Source organism: Caloenas nicobarica, chromosome 1 (assembly GCF_036013445.1).
Source record: "Caloenas nicobarica isolate bCalNic1 chromosome 1, bCalNic1.hap1, whole genome shotgun sequence".
NCBI classification, from domain to species: domain Eukaryota; kingdom Metazoa; phylum Chordata; class Aves; order Columbiformes; family Columbidae; genus Caloenas; species Caloenas nicobarica.
The window spans coordinates 192,189,038-192,211,862 of NC_088245.1; the positions used below are offsets into that span (position 1 = coordinate 192,189,038).

The 22,825-nt window shown below is 47.1% G+C and overlaps 1 long non-coding RNA gene across 1 annotated transcript in view; it reads right to left on the reverse strand.

Annotated features, from left to right (window-relative positions):
• LOC135990740 (uncharacterized) overlaps positions 1-22,825 on the reverse strand; it is a 56,312-nt gene that overhangs the window by 5,264 nt on the left and 28,223 nt on the right. The window contains exon 3 of the long non-coding RNA XR_010606459.1: positions 20,796-20,863. This is a non-coding gene — a long non-coding RNA (uncharacterized LOC135990740). The remainder of the gene's footprint in view (positions 1-20,795; positions 20,864-22,825) is intronic.

Below are 22,825 nucleotides of genomic sequence, written 5' to 3' on the forward strand. Positions count from 1 at the left end.
CACTTTGGGGGATGCTGAGTAAAGAGGGGTAACAGCAAGCAGCTGCCAGGCTCCTAGCCAGACACTTCTGCAATCATTCCTACAGTCCTTACTAGATTCTTTCATCATCCCAACCTTCATCCCTACAAGAGCAAAAAACCCATGTTCTCTCTTGAGAAGAGGGGGCAGGAGCACAGGACGACACAACTGGCCCCACTGCTGGCAGATGCAGTTTCATGTTACAGCTGGGTCAGTCTAACAGCTTCGTGCCTCAGACGCGGATGGGCTGCTCTCCGGCTCCTGCCTGTGCTGACAACCTCCCTGAGGACACTGTTTCAGGGATCCAAACCAAAGAAACAAACTAAATTAATCTGGAATATTGTGTCCAGTTCTGGGCCCCTCAGTTCAAGAAGGACAGGGAACTGCTGGAGAGAGTCCAGCGCAGGGCAACGAAGATGATGAAGGGAGTGGAGCATCTCCCTTATGAGGAAAGGCTGAGGGAGCTGGGTCTCTTTAGCTTGGAGAAGAGGAGACTGAGGGGTGACCTCATTAATGTTTATAAATATATAAAGGGTGAGTGTCATGAGGATGGAGCCAGGCTCTTCTCGGTGACAACCAACAGTAAGACAAGGGGTAATGGGTTCAAGCTGGAACACAAGAGGTTTCACTTAAATTTGAGAAGAAACTTCTCCTCAGTGAGGGTGACAGACACTGGAACAGGCTGCCCAGGGAGATTGTGGAGTCTCCTTCTCTGGAGACATTCAAACCCACCTGGACACCTTCCTGTGTAACCTCATCTAGATGTTCCTGCTCTGGCAGGGGGATCTGACTAGATGATCTTTTGAGGTCCTTTCCAGTCCCTAACATTCTGTGATTCTGTGTGTGATTCTGTGAAACCAAGTAAGTCTCTTGAATCCCATGCAGATGGAAGGAATAACCACTCACTTCAGCCTCACCGGGCACCCAGCGGGATGGAGGAGCCAGGAAGCAATCACTGCTCTTGCAATACACCCTATGACCAGCCGCTCCTTACGGCAAAGGGTCTGTAAATCCTGGCATTTACTTGTCTGCACTGTCCTAGCAGATGTCTCAGTGATGGGTGGCTTCCGCCGGAGTTCATGGATGAGGAGGAGGAGGAGGAAGGGAGGAAGAACAATTTGAGATGACGTGGAATTAGACAAGACTAAAGAGTAATTACCAGGAAAAGGAAATGAATGATATAAAAATAGATATGAATAGTTTTCATGTTTTAAGCAAGAAATGCAAGAGATGGGTGAAATGAGGCAGAGTGGAGGGAAAGTGTTCTGCAGAGTGAATTAGAGAGATTTACAGCAGAACATCAGTTCCTTGTTTAGCTCAGGTCAAACATTACTTTGCATTTGAAAGTCAGCTCCACTGAGTGCTCTGAAGGATTCCCTTTGCTTTCCAAGGCATACAGTCAAAAGGCAATGCAGAGTGAATCTCTTCAGGGCCTGATATGGCTCTTTCTCATACCATACCTGAATGCCTCACAGGCTTTGAAGTGCTAATCTCATACACCTTGGGGGTATGGAAGTGCTGTTCTTCCATGGAGAATGAGAGGCAAAAGGCAGAGGCCATGGGAGCAGCTTACCCCAGGGAGTCTCTGGCAAGGCAGAAACCTGGATGCAGATCATCTAAGTCCCAAGCAAGCACCTGAACTTCCAGACACACCCTCTTCTCCCTCAAAACGTGAGAAAAGAAGAAACAAAACCAGAGCCATACCACAGTGGTTTAAGTCGTTTGAGAGTCCTCGCTGCAACCTCCCACACAGCAATCACCACACAATCCTGGCTGGTTTCAGCAGCACCATCTTACCTTTCCTCCTGCAGGTTTGCTGTTGCATCTTCGCATCAACTGGGAGCAGCCCCAGGCAGAGGCTGTTTAACCTTCTCCATTACTTTGCATGTGGCATGCAGTATCATGGGGCATCTTGCAGTTTTTGGCTCTGAAATGAGTTTTTGACTCTGAGAGTCAAACTATTTAATGCCACTTGTGTCTGCCTTGTGAATCCTTCCCATCCCTGTGAGCAGCTGATGGAAGCAATACGTGTGAGCAAGAGCCATCTGTGCACACCATTCAGGTTTTATCACCCCTGCTCATTCTGAAATTTTTGATACTAGGGAGATTATTTAGGTTGCAGGCAATAGCTCTTGAGAGTGACAAGAATCTGGCTAGTGAGTCTGTCCTTAAGCTACTGAGCCTAAAAGACCTGCACGCAGCAGAGATTGCTTTAAAGAAATGTGGCCCCACAAATGAATTGTTTATGAACACTTTGATGTCCACAGCGCTGCTGTGAAGGATTTATGCAATAGAGATGTTGGTATGTGCTCCTGCTGCACTACTGGCTATTCCTACCTATCTTCTCTCTCCCTGCCCTTCAAGGCTTTGCTCTGAATATAGTGATGTATACTATTCTCAAAGAGTCTTGGGACTGAATCTAGAGGGTAAAGATTTGCTTCAAAGTAGATCTTCAAACATCTGTTTGTACTTGTGGCACAAATATTTAGCACACTACAGCACAGAACTGCATGTAGCTTCAAGGCAAATGCAAATGCTAAGAGGTATTAAACACTCATAAACATAAACAAGATAGCCTGGAGCAGCTTATCGGTTAGGTGGTAATGGGTGGGGAAAGGCCCGTTGTGTATTTAAGGCCCAGTCTTTTTCCCACTGATTTTTTCTGTGTAAGTGATGGGCCAGGGGGAGAAAAGCTCTCGTGCATTTTATCCTGGCAATATTGCTGAGGTCAGAGTCAGTCCTGACTTGCTCCCACAGTGGCTCCTGCCTGTCTCTGGCCACACACTCTCCGAGCCCCGAGAGGAAGGAGACAGCCGCTAATGGCAGCTCCATCTCTGGCAGCAGTGCCATCTGCGACAGCGGTCACTCCTACAGCAGGACAGGGATTCCAACTGAAGTGTAAGGGACAACTTCCCTGGCAGCAGAGGCCTTGCTAGGTGCCCATACCGGAGCATCAGGGGAGTCTCTGGCCTCAGATTACCATTTGTTTGGAAAACAGATGAGCAGATGAAGACCTGCTGTTGAGTGCTGTCACTCTACCACCAAAGGCTGGAGTGGAGCTGACACACTAGAAGGACACTTGTACCATTGCTATCGTGATTAAGCTGATAGAAGTTGGTGTTGGTTTAGGTCAGACAACCACCAGTTCTGCTGCAAAGAGGGGGCAGAAACATGGGGCAGAAGCTGTGAGGACCTGAGGCATGGCAGCAATGCTGGTCTTGATGGGCATAAAGCATTACAGACAACATCTCTGTATCCCTAGTTCGCAGTCTTCTGTCTAGTCTAATCCCACCTCCTTGGAGATTTCAACCAAAATGCCATTTGGAGCAGCTCTGCCCTGGACACATACTGTCTTCTGCCAAGTCTGCTGCAGGGACAGGAATCTTTGCCAGCAGAGCAGCAATAAACAGCTGGGTGAGTCGCCTCTTCGGTCACCTCACCATCGTTCGCTACAGCTCATCTGTCAGAGCCCTAAATCACAACACAAACACTAAAAATCAACCTGAAATGGATATGCCTAGATCACAAAACCTGCAAATGCTCTGAAAACGTGCAGTCTAATGTAATAAATAGTGCCTTCCCAGGAAAGCTAATTCTGGTTCTCCGAGCAAAACACTGTCACTAAGAAAAGCACTTTTACACTGATATTTCTAGAAGTATGGAAACATCCCTGTATGTTACAAGGTACTTACTACACAGGCAGAAGTTTCTAATGCAGATCTGCATTCAGTTCTGCGTTTCTGGAGGTGCAGAGGGCTCTTCAGTCACGTTGAGTTAATGTGACTGAGCCAACAGGAATTAAAGCTATGCCTTCTTCTGCCTGTTGAGACATGGCGGAAGAAAGCAGCCACCTTAAATCAAAGGGCCCGGATTCAGGGAGGTGCTCCAGCTAGAAATCAGAAGGCAGTTTACAGATACTTTGATAACCTGAGCTTTTATCATTCCACAGGCCCCCAAGATCAGTTGGTGAGGGTTGAGTTTCCTCATATGGTATTTGAAGGCAAAATCAATCTACATTTGCTTCCCAATAGGCAAGCCCAGGCAGCTACAGCGTGTTATAAAAAGAGGAGATTAAACGTGAGTTTTGCAGTGCTACTGTCTAAAAAGATACAATCGGTTCTATCGTTAGCAGCTTAGAAGCTAGGATTTTAAATCTGATGTAGGCAGCTTTGAAGCACCAGTTTTGTCAAGAATATCCCATGCTTTGTCCTATCTTGAAAACGGAATTGTTTAGCTAATAAAAGAGATAAATGTAATCTCTGTGCCTATGAAATTGGATTTTGAAACTGCTTTCTCACTGTACTATCTCCAGTGCAGTGAATGAAACCTCTGCTCCTATTCACATTGCTACAAATTATGGGTCGCACCTTGTTTGAGCCCAGAGTGTGCTGGCACCACCAATGGGACAGAGTGCCTGGTGGGCCACAGGAGGCATGTAGCCGGCAGGACAAGGGAAGCTGGTGGTCCCCAGAGGCCACCAGTGACACACCATGTTTCTTCGGACCCCTTGGTGTGAGTAGACCAGTCAGAGCGGTACTGAGATGGCTGGGGCAAAGTGCACGAGTTCGGAGCGGAGGGTGAGGGAGCTGGGTGGGTTTAGTCCAGAGATAAGGAGGCAGCGGGTGAGCCAACAGGAGCCTATTGCAAATCATGCCTCCCCCGACGGGAGTTACACGACTGACAGAGCCCAACGCCTCCTGCAAGTGGCAGATGGAAAATTGAGGGACAAGAAGCCCAGGCTGGAGCTTGGGAGAATGGACATAAGGGAAAACAACTCCCAGAGATGGGAACTCTCCACCCATGGAGGCTTTCAAGACTTGGCTAGACAATGCCAAGGCTCACCTGACCTAGTGAGATAGTCCTGTATTAAGTGGGAGCCTAGATGAGCTTGGGTCTTCAGAGGACACTTCCAACATTTCCACGGTTACACGCTTTTCCTAGTGAAGGAGATGAACGCTGTTCAGCTCTGTGGATCTGTGTTTTTTTATGTTAGCTAAGGATCTGTTCCTTTGATCTAAAAATCCTGAAACAGTGTTTAGAAAACATTTCAGCAAATTGGTTTGGAAGCCTCCTTTCTTCTGATCACACATTCAGTGTGGTCTGCTACAGAAAGCTCTGAAAACAAATTGTCTCAAACACATGGCTTCCCAAAAAATGAAAAGCAAGCACAGGATTTTTCTCAGCTGTGAACCACTGTCTCCTTGAAAGATGCAAGCTCTCAGGCACCCAGGGTCAGAAAGCAAGAATGGACAGTCCTTGACATCTAGGGCAGTACCAGTTCTCAGGGCAATCCCATATCTTGCCTGGGGTCACAGTGGCCACAATTTTTTACTCCACCAGGTTAGTTTGAGCTCCAGGAAGACATAGTTGCACAGGAGATGTGCACATGCACAAGCAGTCCCATGCTTCTACCTAGAGCAACAGGATCTCAGCCTCAAGGGGAGAACTGACTGTGAGGATCAGATTGTAATATAAGCTAAAGTGGATGAGCTGGGCAAAAAGCAGCTCAGATTCAAGCAAAGGAACTTTGACAGTTGTATCACTACACTGTCCTGTGGCACAAATATTCTCCAGCACCTTTTGTTCCTCCTGTGGGATGGAATGTGCTACGAGAGGTGGGGACAACCACCCACCTCATCCTAATTATGGACTTCTTGCAAGGTATGTCATGGGATCCCCAAAACAGTATCTCTAAGCTCCACACTCAGGAGGATGCTGCGACACAAGTGAGAAGTATGAAGAAGACTCCGCTGGCCCTACACCTGCCTTAGGAAACCAGGGAGCTCAAAAAAAGCTGCCTTTGACACCTGGAAAACGGAAGCTGAAGCTTGTTCTAGTGAATCTGGGGCTACAAGGGAAAGCAAAATAGCTCTGCTGGGTACTGCATGCTTCACCTCCAGTTCTTCCACCAAGTTGGTCTTTTCTTGGCGTATTTCCCTACCTTGCTAAGGAGGGTAACTTAAAATGAGTGTCATTATCAACAACTGCATGCCCCAGACTTTGCAATGTTTGCTGGTCCCTTGCATCCTCTGCACGTTCCCTGCCAAGTTCCCCTCTCTTGGGAAATGGGGACCTATTTGCAGAGTAAGCTTACCATGGCAGCCCTGGCTAGAGCTCCTGACAAGCCATCCCTCTGCAGTGCTGCAGCCCTGCAGTGCTGCCTTGGCTGGGTAGTGGGTAAAAATAACAACGGAAGGGTTTAAAATGCAGCAGCTGAGGGACAAATTTGTTTTCTGTCTTTTCCAGAAGTATCCTTGACTGCAGTGGCTTGAGAAGCACCCCAGCAGCAGCAAGGTGGTTGTTAATGACTGATTGCTCCAGGGCAGCGGAGGATTTGATGCTCTTGATACAAGGAAAAGAGCGGAAGAAAAATAAGCCAAATGAGGGGGTGCCTGTGTTTGGTTATATTTCTGCATCTGGCAGAGACTGCAGAAATGGTGAGATGACTGAAAGTCATAATATGGGGAGCCCCACACCCCAAAGCACCACAGGCACAGACCATGTCACCACTAGCAGCAAACTGCCCAACACTGGTGGAAAGGACAAAGAATACGTGTCTGTGTTCTCTGCTTTCAGGCAGAAAAAGAAATCTTTTGTATTTTCTCTTTCTTTTGGACTTTGTAAACAGTTTTAGAGACTGTTTATACACAACATGTTTTGTCTGGTTGGATGCATCTGCGTTACTTGTTCTGTCAGTCTGTTCTCTCCAGATATAAGCACTTCCTCATTAATTGCTGTTTCCTTGACCAAAAGCTTTACTTTTCTCTTTCTGAATTCCATATTGAACCGATAGCACATGTGTACACAGCCCCAATACTGCCCTCAGTGCCTCCCAGAGCTCTGAGATGCCCCCAAGGCCAGATCCAATCTTCAAAGTGAAGGCACAAAAGTGCTGCCTCAGGGCTGCTCTCCACCCAAGAGTGCGCTGGCAACCCAGGTTCCTGTGCTCGCCTGCTCACCCCAAGCTGCATTCAGCCCCCGATGACTTGCTCCTGACAGCTGCATTTGCTCTCCTCACCTGGCAGATGGCAGCCCCACAACCTCTGCTCCCTGTCCCAGGTACACTGACAGGGCCAGTTGTTCTGGGGAGCTCTTTGCAACAGTGGTATCGTGGTAGCTATGATGGTCCTAATTAAAACAGACTGATGGGACACAAAATGGATGGCAAAGATGGCATCAACAGAAAGATGACATAGAACAGCTAAAGTTCCATCAGGGCTGCACTAGCACTAAATACTGCACCTTGCTGGAATGTGCTGCAGCTAGAAAGCCCACCAGCATGCACCACAAAGATGGGGACAGACTTTTTAGCAGGGCCTGTTATGATAGGACAAGGGGTAATGGTTTTACACTAAAAGAGGCGAGATTCAGGCTGGACATGAGGAAGAAATTTTTTACAACGAGGGTGTTGAAACACTGTCCCAGGTCGCCCAGAGAGGTGGCAGATGCCCCATCCCTGGAGACATCCCAGGCCAGGCTGGACGGGGCTCTGAGCAACCTGATCTAGTTGAAGATGCCCCTGCTCACTGCAGGGGGGTTGGACTAGATGACCTTTGAAGGTCCCTTCCAACCCAAAATATTCTATTCTATTTTCAGCTGTCAGGGAGACTGGCACAAGGGCTGCAGGGAGCTGCTACACGTACTGGGTTGTACATATGTTTTGGAGCAGGAGGAGTACCCAGTCAGTGCTGGGAACTGACAACATTTTAGATGTACACACAGCTTCACAGGGTCTTACTGGTATGTGAACATCTGCTACTGCTCAAAAGACAACTCAGTCCTGACCTACCTATGGAAGAGATCTTGGGTATTGTTTATTAAAGCAGTGGACAGGTCAGAATGCAAAGCTACTAGGAAAAAGCCCAAGCCAGCACTATATATTATATTTGGCTCTACCTGCTCCAGTTGCCACTATCCTGCCCACATTCATCCCTTATTTCTTACAGTCAACTCCTGTAGAGCATGTGTGGTTTGTTCCTTGTTCAGAGTCCAATGCTGCATGATCTTAGTTATGAGTATTGGTTCCTGGGGACCGTAGCAGTGACATTAGCAAAGTTAGTAGCATCCCTATGACAAAATACCTTGTTATATTAATAAAAAAAGCCATCCAAATATCTATAGAATTATTAGTTAATGCTGCTCTCTCTTTTGTTAGTGTAGCATAACTAGGATATAACAATAGATTTGTATTGATAAGGCGTCTAGAGTGAAAAGTGAAATTATATTTGCCATCAGCAATATGGTGTTAAATATACGAACTGAAAACTCACTAGCCACCAACCAATAACATTGTCTAAGCACCAGAAAACATGGAAAAGAAAAGTTCTTGACTCTGACCCAGTAGGGCTGCCACTTAGATATTTTTGATATTTAATTAAGCAAATGCCATTGTTCCTAACAGAAACCATCTTGCGGTGAGCATGCTTTTGAATGCTGAGAGCAAAGCAGAAAGGAGCATTGGCACCCTGAGGAGTTAGGAATTATTCCCATATTAGGTACTTTTTGCACAATGAGCTGCGTTCCCAGTTTATCCATTTTCATTACGCCAATTTATTGCATATTATGGGCAAGGACTGTGTGTTTAGATCAAAACCTCATTTTTGTAGGTGCTACATGAAAAAGTCATGAGACAGTCCCTGCTCCTGCAGACTCCAGTGTAGTGTCACAGTGACCTGGAAGCAGAGGATAAAGGGTATGTACAATGAGGAGAAGGTGCAAATTGATGTGTCCAGCAAAAAAGCATATTCTTCACAGTAGGGAAAATCTTGCTTTTCAGCAGAAAAATTGTATGGCATGAAAGTGCACATGGGCTATGCAGACATCTCATTTACATTTAAGGGTGGATGTAGTGCTTACGAAACAAGACAGATAAATAGCCTAAGACATTTCAGTCCTCTCCATCTAGAGAACAAGTGTATCTGGTGACCATGTTCCTTCACAGTGACCTGCGAAGCTTAAATTTAAAAGGATCTGGGAAGGAGAGGACAGTTCAGGCTCTGCACCCATTGCAGCTTGAGTCCTCTGTTCCTGCTGCCATCAACAGCAGAGTCTTCGCCACTGTGATCTCCCCGTCCTCTGAAAAAGGGACTGAAAGAACTAACACTTGCAGACCTCAGATGTGACAATAAACCCCCCGCTGCCTCTGGTGATTTGCATTTTCCAAAGAGATTTAGGCACGAAGGAGCCTGAATGTCACTGTAAGTGTGTGGAAATCTCAAGCAAACAAGTTTGTTTTGAAAACAGGGCGCAACCATAGAGCTAGAAACCCATGAAGGACTTCAGGACGTACCTACACTGTACCAAGTGATGGAGACCTGCAGAGCCCGAGCTGACCCCTAGGCTAGGACCCGCATGGCCAGGTCAGTCAAAGCCTGGCTGAACACGCTTTGCTCTTTTGGTGCCATGTAACCCCGTGTTAATGCAAACACACTCCTCTTCCTACTCTCATCAGCACCTCTACGTGGCACTGCACAGCAGCATGGGGAGATACCTGCTGGAAACAGCTGCTGCGGGATGCAGTGGGAACACATCTGCAAGGGCTGACACCACCCCATCTCTGCTGGGGCCTCGGTCACTCCTTACTTCACAGAAATAGCCTGAGGATCCATTTTAAAGGAGCTGGTGGGGCCCAAGGGGCAGGTGGGACAACTAAAATAGCTTTAAGTGAGGGGGGAGAGGCAGCTGAGACAGCAAGCAGAGGTGAGACCAGACACTGGAATCTGAAGGTATAAGGCAACAGATTAATAATGAAGGGACTTGTTTAAGTGTCTTGGTAATGTGGCAACGAGAAACCTCGTATTACCGCTTCAGCAAACAGGGCATATATAACATGTCAGTGTGAAATCTTGAAATCTTTGTACGCGAATACAGCTAGGAGAAGAAAAAAGGAAAACTTGGTGATATTTCTGACTATACTCTCTTCTTCAGTAAAATAATGTTGACACAGCCAGAACAGGCCTGCTATACTCAACTCTCATGCACGTCCTCATTCCTATGGCTTAATAATCATAATGAACTACGAGGGGAAGGTAAATAGTCTTCATTCCACATCTCTGAGGATAATAAGAAGGAAGAGATTTCAAACATTGGTAATGACTTGTAGAGCTGCACATTGCTTAAAACATCGACCATGAGCCAAGAAATACACCTCAAGGCTGCAATCAAAAGCTGGTTTTGGCTCTGCGCTGTGAACAGAGATTTTATTTGATCAACGGAATTATTGCAACAGACTTAGTTTGGAATCTGGAAGTTTGTGTCTAAAGCAGCACCCCTCACCGCAGCTACGGGCCCCTGCACAGCAAAGGTCTGGGTTCATGAAATGCAGCCCTGGCCAACAGCTGCAGGTCAATTGTGATGACGACTGAGAAGCATCTTCCACACTCCTCCCTTCGCTAGCTAAAATATCTGTGCAATCCCTGGCCCATATGCCTTGCAGGCTAAAAAGAAAATGGTTGCCTTTCTGTCCCCCTACCAGAAAAAAATCCCAACCACCTGCCAGAGAATACTGGCAGGGAGAAAAGGGAGAAAGTGAAAATTATATTTTAACAGAGTTTCTAAGAAACTGACAGACCTTCTCACAATATTTTAGATTTTTTTGTTGAAAAATGAAAAGTAGGCAACATTTAAGCCGAAATTTGGAAAACTGAAGGTCTACTATTTATATTCATATCTGCCATCATAAATGTGTTTCCTGCTGGTAAGGAAACTATGGAAGAAGAACAGTTTTGAGAAGAAAGATGGTTGTTAAGAACAGAAAATAATTTTCAACAAGCAAAAACCAGCTACACTGATCCAACAAAACCAAGGAATGATACTGATTACTCTTTAATACCGCATACTGAACCCTATCCAGCTAATTACGTAGTGACATATAGATAATTGGCATCTCCATGCTGATGATTTTGTGATCTGGCAAAACAGAACCTTCTCCAAACATGAGATTAAGGTTTTAAAAAAATCACATGCTCCTGCTCACCAAAAATAAACCAATGACGCATGGGGAACCTTACCTGTGTCAGAGACACAAGAGCTCAGACGCAAACCAGACATGAGCTGCCTGAGATCTTCAGGAGAGAAGAAGGAATTTCAGACAAACATGCCTTAGGAGAGAGCTCTGGAGTCCAGAGAAACAGCTGGATCCTCACACAGACCATGAGCAAAAGGGACAGAATACAGCAAAAATAAACAAGCTAGAAATAGTCATCTTTTGGCTGTGTGATGTATGCTGACTGGCACCCCAACACTGGAACAGGTTGCCTGAAGAAGCTGTGGATGCCTCATCATTGGAAATGTTCAAAGTCAGGTTGGATGATCCAGTGGAAGGCGTCCCTGCCCATGGCAGGGGGGATGGACTAGATGATCTTTGAAGGTTTTTTCTAACCCAAACGATTCTGTGATTCTCTGATTTTCTACTTTAGCACTGAAAGTAGGAAATTTGCTGGTTCTGACAGTTTGAACTATCATTAAAAGCAATGTGTTTTTTTCCAAATATAATCTCTGATTTTTTAAAAAATTATAATTTCTTAAACAGAAAAGCACTAACACCATGGGGTTTTTTTGTTGTTTTGTTTTTGTTTGTTTGTTTTTACAAAGAATGGGGCAACTCAAGGAGTTTCCCATGAGTTTTTGAGTCTGTGACTTTCTTATTCAAAAGTAGGCAGTATGAAAAGGTGATAATAAATTGCTATGATCAAAAATATACATTTCTAAGAAGAGAGAAGATACAGTGGCAAAGTACAGAAGAGGGGAAACACAGGGGAAGAAGAAAAGCAAGTACTTTGTCCACTGTTGCCTTCAGGCTTTATGTCTGACAGAAACAAAACAAACCACCTTTAGGAAAATAGCGTGTTTATTGCCAGTGAGAAATACACAGCTTAACATCCTAGATAACACCAGACGGCCATGGGAAAGTGTCACAACAGTTTGTACCCTTGTCATATGGCCCAGGTGAGCATTTGTTTTCTGCAGAGTGACCTTGGATGGGCAGAGATACTTTTTCTGTACAGGGTAGATACAGATCACAACAGTTGCATGGCTGTTACACTCAATCCCTACTTCAAAACCCACGTGTTGTCTCCGAGGTGTGGTGGTGTGTGCAGGTACAAGCACCAAGAGCAAACTGACAGCAGTGAGCCCTGGAGAAAGGGCAGAGGGGCCACCTCGAGCTGCTAGGAATAACTACGTGAGCAGTTAAAGCCTGTCAGAAAGGTTGGCACCTACTACTGTGAACAAAAGTTTGTTTGTAATTAAAGTCAAATCCCAGGAAGGGGGTGTGTTGCATCACTTGGAATCACATGTAGATTTGGGGCAAACTGGGGGGGATAAGTAGTGTTGACACTAAACACGGGCATTTCACACCTCCTGCGCTTTCTGCCTGGCGTGCTGAGGATGAAGAGTGCAGCACTGGTTCCCATTCATGCCTCTGTGTAACCATGGACCTGTGGATGGGCTCCAGCACAATAAATACTTCATCTGAGATCAGGTCCTGGCCTGGTCCCAGGACACCTCTATTGGCAGAGAATCAGGAAGTTATCCCTTCTCCTGTAGCAAAGGCGGTCACTGAACAGGGGCTCCCCATTATTCACAGGAACTGCTGAGGCCTGAGGAGCAGGCAGGGACTTGGCTCACTGCAGTGCTCACTGGTCACACAAAGCCAACCCAGGTAAGGCCATGGTTATTTCTGCTCCTTCAGTAAAAGGGTATCCTCTTGCTAAGACCTGCTTTCCTACAAAGGCTCTGCATGGCCCCCTTCATCCTCTGGAGCTGCCTGCCAAGGAGGGGCAGAACCCGAATACAAAACGGTGCCTCCTCAGCACGAGTAACATCTGATCATTCAGGAGAGCTGGCAACAAACACCAGCCCTGAAGCAAACAGCCCCATCCAGTCCAGCCCTGCAACATGACTAAACAGATCTGCACAGGCAGAGCCGTGCAGACTGCGAGCAGGAATCAAACACAGCACACTGCAGCTTGGCAAGCCCTGCGTTTCTTTTTTTTTTCTTTCTTTTTTTTTTTTTTTTTCAGTGGAGGCTCATCCTTCCCTTTTATTTAAGCAACACTTCCAATGGGAAGAAAGGCTGGAAGAAACTACTGGTTTATCATGAGGCCCTCTCACCAAGCTCCACAGTGCGGCTAAGAGGAATTCTGCCTGTTTTCCTAAAAACAAGTAGAGCCTGCGCCTTTGCAAAAGGACAGAGAAGAGGAGCATCGCGCGAAGGGAGAAGGCCGAGATCGGTAGGATACCCTGGGGCAGGGAGAAGCTCCCCAGCTTGTGCAACCTGCCAGAGTAGATAATTGCTCTGACAAGTTATGCGGGCTTCTACAGCAGCTATGAATTTGATCCTATAAAAAACAAGTATCAACAACTTAATCACATGCCTGGGTCACACAGCAGCAAGGGCAACACAGGGTAGCAAATGTTGATTTTTGTTTTGTTTGTTTTTTTTATATAAAATGGGAGTGAGGAGTGAAACTTGGGTGGGGCTTTCTGCTACTCACTGGGAGGAAAAATAACGTCTTTGCAACAGCTCCTGCCTTGTTTTTGCTCTCCCTCAAGAGCACAGGGCAACCTGGGATCTGCCAGGGCTGGTAATGCCGCAGTTTTGCCAGGACTGACAGACCACAGGTTGTTCCGCAGCCCAGACTTGGTTCGATACCATCCCACCAGGTCTTGCAGCCTGAGCTGGGCTGGAACGTGCCGGGGGCAGGAGCTCTGGCCCAGCGCCTGGCCCAGCTGTGAGCAGCAGGACGCGGCACCTGGCAGGGCTGTCTTGGGGGAAAAGATGAAGATATCAGCAGTGGGAGGCGTGAAGATCGCGGCCCAGGGAGGGACGCTGGGAAGAGGTCTGTGCAGGGCGGCTGCGTGGCTGGGAACGTGAGTCGTGCCCGTTCACCACGCCTGGGCAGTGGCGCGGCCCTCGCGGCAGCCCGGAGCACGGCGCGGCCTGCTGAGGGGGCGCACAGCTGGCAGGGCTCCATCAACACCTGCCTCTTCCCCGCCGTGGTGGGACAGAAGCCCTGGCTGGTGTGTGTGTCCTGCAGCCAGCAGGGAGGGAAGCCTACCAGAGAGGGAGGTCTCGCTGGCAGGTCTGTGTCGAAACCACATCACTCGCCGCCTGGCCAGATTTTACTGGTCACGGTTGGCTGTTCTTTCCCAAAAACACATGTCAAAATCATCTTGTCTGAAAGTGTCTCAAAGTGAAACAGTTTGTTTTAACTCATAGAAACCTCTGGGTTTTGTACTGTTCTGTCTCCACCTCTCTTCATTTTCTGTGGCAGCAGAGACCCCAAAAGCTCAAATCCACAAACCGACCACTTTGTTATTTTGATGATTTTCAAATGGAAACCCTATATTTTCTTTACCCACTTCTCGCATGCAATATCTAATTATAGATCTGCAGATCTTACACTTGGGGTCCATTTTCAGCAATTATCACAGTGGGCAAAAATAACAGTAGGTCAGGGAACAGTCTGCCTGCCTCTTCCACCACATGGAAACCAGCCTTCCTGGACAGAAAGCAACCAAAGCTTTGCTGTCTGACACCGTGAGGTCCTCATGGAGACGCAGCTTTTCCTGGCAAAGCCAAGCTTTACTGATGAATCTTGTGTGCACACATGCCAAACAGCAGAAATGTGCACACCCGAGCCTGGAAGAGCTGCACGGGGTCGGACTCAGGCTCCTCACACCCCGACCCAGGCGGCTCGGCCAGCAGCCGGACACGCTTGGCTCGGCTGTCTCCTTTTAACTCCTCTGGTACAATTAAAGCAGCACAGACTCAAATGCGGCTAAAGTGATGCTGCTATAAAAATACAGGAAGGGAAAATAGTTTTCAAAGAGTATGGCACCTGTGTGTTACCACAACTATTGACACTGGTAGTTCTACCAGCATCAGTCTCATTATGAAAATATTACATAAATTATCTCCCTACCTGTGGGGAGATAAGACCCCTGCGCTACTCTGCAAGAAGAGTTTGTGTCTTGCAAAGTATCCTTTTGGTGTAGAAGAACCAGAAATGTAAAGGAGAATATTTGTTTTCCTTTTAAAACCAGCTTGCTCTAAGGAATGCCTTTTTCAACCACAAGAGGATACAAGATGGAAGGGATCCAGAACCTAATAACCCACCTGGAAATACTTCATATGGAAAAGCAGTTCAGCGAGTTTGGGGATTGTGCCAAAGAATTATCAGACAGGCCTTGCTTGATATGATTTGGGTTTGTGGGCAGCTTTTACAGCCCAGCAGGATTTCCCAAAGCTGAGGTGCTTTTAAGCTGCCCGTGTATGTGCCTGGCCCTTATTGCAGTCCTGGCTGTTGGCCAAAGTGATTCTGTCTGTCAGAGAGTGAACAAGTGATGATCATTATGACTTGGAAGGAGCTCAGTTCTTGCTCACTGAGGACTCTGGAGACACAGAATGGGACCAAAAAAAAAGTACAGAAATTAATCATAATGTGGGAGCCAGTAAGGAGATGGCATGCTCCTGCAAATTTCAGCTGTTTAGGACATGGTCTGCAGGCCCTGTGACAATTCATATGCAGAAGTAGGTAAACTTGGAAGTGGGAGAATAAAAGGTATCCTGCAAGATCTGCATGCAGCTCCTGCTCTGAGGCGATAGCACATCAGCTTGTCTTTATTCTGAACACAGAGTGGTGGATTCCAGTGGCTTCTCTACAGCTGTGATTCTGCTCCTCATCCTTCATGGTCACAAGTGACCACAGGGCTTCAGGAACAGCAACGTAGTGTTAAAAAAGTGAGAGTTTTCAGAAGTCTACAGCAGAGCCTCCACTGCACTGGCTTCAAGAGGAGGGAAACCAGTTCAATGAAAAGGTGAAGATGGGGAACCCCAAACTCTGTTTTTTTTCGAGGTAGAAAGGGACTACTAAAGAAACCATCCTGCAGAACAGGACAACTGAACTCTGACATACATGGGGCTCCCAGATAGCATTTTCAAATGAAAATTTACATTTTTTTGAGCAAATGTATTTTGGAGGAGGAAAAAAATAAAGCAGAAAAGAAGGAAAGAAAAGTAAGTTCCATGGAAAGCTGCCATTCTTCATTGAATCGAAAATAGAACTTCTTGGAAGTTTACCAACTAGGCATTTTTGTGTGGAAAACACTAACTCTGCAGACTGGGCACAGTCCAAGGAAAAATACACACCAGTTTTGGACAGGAATAGAGTTGGTGATATAGATGTGTTCTCTCTAAAATACCTGCCAAACAGTCCCTGCTATGGCAGGATGTGAAACACTCACAATGCCTGTTATTTTTTTGTGGCATGCTATACATCTGGCTTTTGGTCTCTGACTGTGCATCCACAGTGTTTTGGCAGGTGTCTGTCAGTCCTGGAGTGTAGCTTGCCCTTTACAGTCAGTGGAGATCCAGTCAGTACACTTACTGGAGTCCTGGGAGCTTTTTAGCTGCATTTGACACATGCACTTGGACAGATGACTTTGCCCCACACCACACTGAGGAGACTGAAGGGATGTTGGAGTGTGATTTTTCAGGGCTGGTAACAAGACTGTTTTGTTGAGTCCAAGTGTCTTTTTCTGAAGTTTAAATCCATGTTTAGTACAAGGCAGGGCACAAAAGGAGCAGGAAACAAGCTGGGAAACTGGCCATCCCCTGGGCTGTGATGAGATTTGGCGTTTGCTTCAATTTGGGGATTGCCAAACTGATATCCACTAAGGCTAGTGTTTCACACTTGATATTGCTGCTTGCCATGAGTCTTTGGGCAGTGGATGAGGATGGGAAACGGGAGCACAGTTTTTAGCTTGAGGGGCTTCCTCCTCCCACTGAAAAGTCCCAGACCTACCCTTGCTCTGTATTTGATCTCATGCATAGTAAGGAGAATTTTTGAGGTTTTTTTCTAGCCCTCTTCAAACTCTCCCTCTTTCTTCAGTGCTTGCCATAACAGTATTGCAGCACCCACCTTTTCCATCTGCTTGTCCGCGTACACCTGCCCATGCAGTTCCTCCTCCCTGTGTTTCACCTTGTGCTGAATGTGACGCTGTGTTCAGTGAGTCAAATCCAATGAGGCATCGAGACAACATAACTTTCACCCAGGGAAGGCACGGTGCTGTCACCCAGGGAAGGCACGGTGCTGTAACTCCTCTTTGGTTCTGCACCATGAGCAAACCTTTTAATCCGGATGGGTTTATGTTCCCTTGGTCCACCTGTCCCCAAGTCTCACACCCTTGGAGCCACACACTGTATGTACCTGCAGCAAGCAGGGCTTTCCACCTGGGGCTGCACTGAGAGTACCCGATTGTTTCACTTTTATTTGGAGGGAGAAGCCTCTGTTCATATTCTTGCCTGGGGCACAGCACAGCTCTTAAGCAGGACTAGTATTTCTGGTTTCTTCACAATACCGGCTTTATCAGCCAGAAGAAAGCTGAACTCTTGAGTTTTTCCAAAGAGGGTCACAAGCAGCTTGGCTAGAGCCTTGCAGCAGTTGGCTGTGTCCCCTGAGTCCCCAGGGCTGGGACAGCACTGAACAACACGGTCACTGGCGCAAGCAGTCTCTCTCACTTGTAAACACATAGAGCAGCTCAGTATCCTCTTTCTTCTGCATTTTCATGCTCCAGTTGCTCAGAAGGATGCCAAAAATTGGACAGAATTCAGTAAAGCCTATATATATATATGTCTGTATATGTACATAGGTAGGTATGTATCTGTGTGTGAAAGGTAGGCTAAACACAGTTCTTGCCTTTGGATAGCATAAAGCCAGCATTTTTATTGGTGGTAACTTCCACAGGGTAAAGAGAAGGCACAGTAGAGCTACATGGTGTCATCACTGATGGGGCAGGAGAACTGGCCTCAGTCATACCCGTATCAGCTCAAAGCTGCACTCCCTGGAGGAAGTAAATGGAAAAGTTGTGTGCCTGTTCAGCAGCCTGTCACTTAGACAGGGACAAGCTCAAGGAGGACTAACCCAGAAGCTAATGAGAAGGAGAAGACTGGGAATGTAGTGAAAAATGCCATGAGAAGAGAGGAAGAGGACATGGAGGACCCAAGCCTGTCCCTCTGTCCAAGTGTTGAAGTATTTGGCCTTGCAGGGGCAGGGAATCAAGTGATCTGTGCAGGAGCACAGGCACCTCTCCTGCAGAGCAGGCAGATGCTGCACCAGGTTGGGACGTCGCACGGTGAGAGGCTGAGCGCAGGGAGAAGGGTGGGAGGTTTCCCAGGAGCAGAGCAACCCGTAGTTCTGAGATGCTGGGTCTGACATGAAGGTGTGAGCAGACTGGGTTTGGCATGAAGGTGTGAGCAGACTGGGTTTTAGATGCTCTGGAAGAAGCAGAACAAAATGACTGAGCAGAAAAATTAAATTGGTTTTTTGTCAACTGAGAAAGCACTGGAAGGTGGTGGCTGACCCTTAGGAAAAGAGTGAGACAGAAAGCAGCTGTGATAAAGGGGGTTGAGAATCATGTGTTCTGTCAAGGGCTGGCATGTTCTCCTTTGTATCTGGTTGTCTAAAGCTTAGAGAGCTGATTGTCTCTTCTCTTTTTTAGGCTGTCAACTTATGCTGGTGTAGGCAGATCTGTCTCAGTGTTGTGGCAATGGCAGAGCAGCTTTGGGAGAAATTGGGGGTAGGAAGAAGATTTGTGAAGTGGTCCATGAATTTCTGAGGCATGAGGATAAGCAGGAGTCAGCTGGGACTAGGTGATATGGTTTTGGGGACCCTGGGTGGGTAAAGGGTCTGGAGGGCATCAGTAGGGCTTTGAATGATTCTAGGCAGGTAAAGACACACCCAGGTGTACCAGGACTTTGATAGCCTTGGCATTTGGCTGGAAAGAGGGGTTCTCTGTCTCTCTGCTTCTCTCCTGCTTGTCCCAAATCTCACTTGATGCCAATCCCCTTAACACAAGGTTCCAGTTCCAACCTACACATTCCTCCCATCCCTCTTCCCCAGCAAGATCACTCCTTTTCCCTTTCCTCCTCCCCACGCAGAGGCTCTTTCTGCCCTCCGTGGGCTGCTGGGAATAGGCAAGGAGCCAGATACTTCCCTTCAGCTGAGGGCAGTAGGCACAGACAAACTGTTTAATTCAGAAACATCTGTTTTTGTCTCCAGGTGTAAGCAAAATAGGAAGTCTGCCATCTCAGGAGGTGACTGCATCTATGCCCTGAGTCATCTCTGGGTGAGGGAAAGGGAGACCTGCTTTGGAGAGTTCCTGCTGGGGCTCCTCCTGGGGCCACAAAAGTGCAGTTGTGGAAGCCACTGTAGCTATTGAATGCTCATGACAGCCATGTGCAGAGGACATCGAGGGTCAGGAAGCCGTGACAGGAGCTGTACAAGAGCTCTGGATAAAACCGGCTTTCCTCCAAAATGCCTGACATCCCGGGACACAGTAACCAAGAGCTTGTCTATGTGAAGTGCAACAGTATGGGATCATTAAAGGACTGCTCCAAAGAGAGCAGCGGCATCTGGGACCTCGGCTGTGATCCACCAGGCACAAGGGGGACATGCCTGCAGCAGGGCTAATAGTGCCCACGCTGTTATCTGCTGGTGGAAAGGGATGTTCTGCCTGCCCGCCAGCCTCACCTGCGTGGGGATGTCTATGCAAGGTGATCCTGCATCACTGTGAGGGCAGAGATGACCAAGCAACCTGAGCCAGGTGTGAAGTAAGGTGTCACAGGATAGTGGTGAGTTGGTCTGGAACATGCCTGCACAATCCCCAAAGCCAGCAAACTCTATACCCAATGGATTTCCTGTAGCTCAAAGGAGGATTTACTAAGACCACCTTATTTTTTTCCTTTTTTAAACGAAAAAGTTGTGCATCATCAAAAGGTAGTGTAAGGCAAACAAATCCAATATGGTAAAGCCCCTGTGTCAGGAAGTACAGAACAAACCCACATCCCATCAGAACTAACCTGCTTTTAGCTTTGCATCCAAAAATTAGTCCATTTATTGCCCATTAAAAATTTCCTTTGTCTCTTCTCAGTTGTGGTGCATGCTTGAGATGTTAAAGCTGGCATTGTCCGTCTTTAAAGTAATGTTTGAGATCTATTTACTCATTAACTTTCAAATGCAGGACACTTTCAAAACCTTTTCCTAAGGGCATCCCTGTGTTCTGTTAGAGTTACTGTTGTTTTCCCACCTACCCTGAAGGGCTGTTTATGATACCATCTCTCCCTTTTAATCCTCTTCTCCTTTCATGTCTAACAACAGTGTTAAACAGAACACAGGGGGAAAAGGCAGATCTCACACATTATAACCATCTGTAGTTAACTGAAGAAATGCTCTGCAGTTAGAGCTCTCATTTTGTAAAGTAATGCTCAAGAAGCTTTTTCCTATGTATTTTCCAGATAAAACCTCTGTACTTCCAAGCCCCAGGTTTGTATGGATAGCAACTCAGACAAAGGGTTTCTAGAACTGATGGTGTGGGTCAATGTGCACTGGGCTGCCACAAAAAGGATATTTCTTAGGAGACCCTACACAGTCTTGAGATATACACACAGGAATGTGGAGAGTACCGAGATGCTGAACTATGACAGAAAATGTTACATTTCAAAACTGGCCACTGTTTTTGTTTTGTTTTTGTTTTGTTTTTTTTACAGTATGCCTTGATTTCTCTAGCTCTTTTTTTGCCCTATATCTGAGCACTTTAAGACCGTGAATGTATTTATCTTCACAACTTTTCCATGGGGCGGTATGGGACTCCACGTTACCCAGATCTGCGAGGCAGAGACTGAGGCTATCATATATGATGAACACTTATTTTAGCAGCAGAGCCAACATAAGCATCCCCTTGTTTCCCCTTCCCCTCTCCCACCACTCACTCACCCCTCAGCTGTGCCAGTTTCAATGTTGTGTGGGAAACAAATCGCAGAACACATCCAGGTTAAAAATAGCTGAAAAAGAGAGAGAGAGAGAAATGAATTCCAGAACCCGGACTGACATCCTACGTGTACATCCAAAGCCAACACAACAGAACTTTTTTAGCTCAGATTCAATCTGTCTGTCTGGCTCCATCAATAATTTTTACCTGATTTCATATAGGACAGAAAGGTAGAAGTTTCAAAAGCTATTGATTTCCTTTCCAAATTTTGTGCAGATTGATGGCTGTGTGAGGGATAGAGACCTCAATTAGAGAAACACGGCCAGCAGCCAACTGGCTAGTGAGTGTGTGCATGCTGGCTGACCATGTATGCGTTAGCTGGTCAGCCAATATATACGTACGTGACTGCTGCCCAATGAGGAGTCTTAGAGCATATAGGGAGAGGAGAGTTGGGCTTGTTGCAGCTTTTTTATTTTAGGAGGAGGAGGGAGGAGGGAGATGACTATGAAGCAAGGGTCACAGACCCACAGAAAGCCAAGAGCCATTAGTTCCACTGCTCACAAAGCAGTTTGTTTCAAAAAATCCTGAAATTCTATAAAATAAGACCTCTTCTGCCAGTGAGCCTGTAAATCAAGTGGATAGTTTCTCATCCAATTTGGGAGGAAACTGAGAGCTCAGCCTCAGATTCCGGTTCAGACTCCAGCAACCACTTCTGCTTTTAGCACTCTGAACACCAATGGAAACCACGGATACTGATTTCTTTCCCAAACTCAAACGTCACTTAAAGCCCTTGTTTCTCCTGAATAACTCTTTAAAGCACTTGCTTCATCTCTGTTCCTACCTGCCTCCTTTCTAATCTACAACAGCTTGCCAAGAGCTCTGTTCCGTTCTCTTCTTTTGTATCCTTCGTGCCTCCTCTCTGGCCCATGAATGGCCCCTTGGGTACAGTGAGGTACACAAAATATTCAGCGTATTGTATCCGAAAATGATGAGTATTTTGGTGCAAACAAAAGCTGTCTCTTCCTGCCCACCTCTTCTCAGTGGAAAGAGACCTTGCCACTTTGGCTGACCTGCAGAGGGGACTGTGTGGGATGAGAGCCACAGCGTGGAACAAGAGCCACCAGACACCCTATGAGCCATGTCTGTGGTCCATGGACAGAAGTGGAAGGGTCTTTATGTTCCTGTGCTCACATCTTCTTTTCGGCAGCCCTCCCAAATGAGGCTCTTGCCATCAGCTCTGCAGCACTTTGGGGTGTGCCCAGGAGACTGTGCCCAGCCAGCAGCGGCTGGTGGCACATGGGGGTGCGGGGGGAGCGCTGTGCCTGCTCGCCTCTCTGCTGGGAAAGGGGGTAGAGGGCTGTCCCCGTGTCAGACACCGTCTTTGGTAGGGAAAGCTTTAATCATAATGAACCTCTGATAGCAACTGGGTCTATTCCTACCACATGTGGGTTTCTGTGGCCTTTGCTTTCCCCAGTAGCAGAAATTATCAGCACCGCAGGCAGGTCTCGGGCTTCTCCAGGTGGGAAACAGAGGTTTTGGGCAGCTGGGGATTTTCCTGGTGCGGGAAATCCCCAGGCAGCAATAATCCAGTGTAACGGGCTCTATGCCATCCCTGCTGCAGACACCCAGGAACATTCCTGGGAGCTGCACCCAGTGTGATCTGTTTGCAGATACTCCGGTCTCACCTCAGGTATGGAGCAAGGTGTGACGGGAAGGACCTGAGAAGGCTCCCAGGGGATCCGCCTGCGTTAACTCCCTTGTCATTGCCCACTGCTGGGCTGCTCCAGTCCACGCACCGGGGTAGCTGCTGGAGGTGAGCTCAGCTCTTGTCAGAGAAGCGTCTTCATAGACCGTCCTAGCACCAGTTTCAGTTCCAGAACTAGCTTCTGTCAGGAATTTACTTTTTCCCAAATGGAAGAATATAGCCATTATGCAGAAGTGCCACTGGGGACCTGTAAAGTGGATGTAAAGCAGAAGCTAGGGCTGCCTTGCTGGAAAGGAGTGCTGGAAGGTCCCATCCTCTCTCCTCACCAGA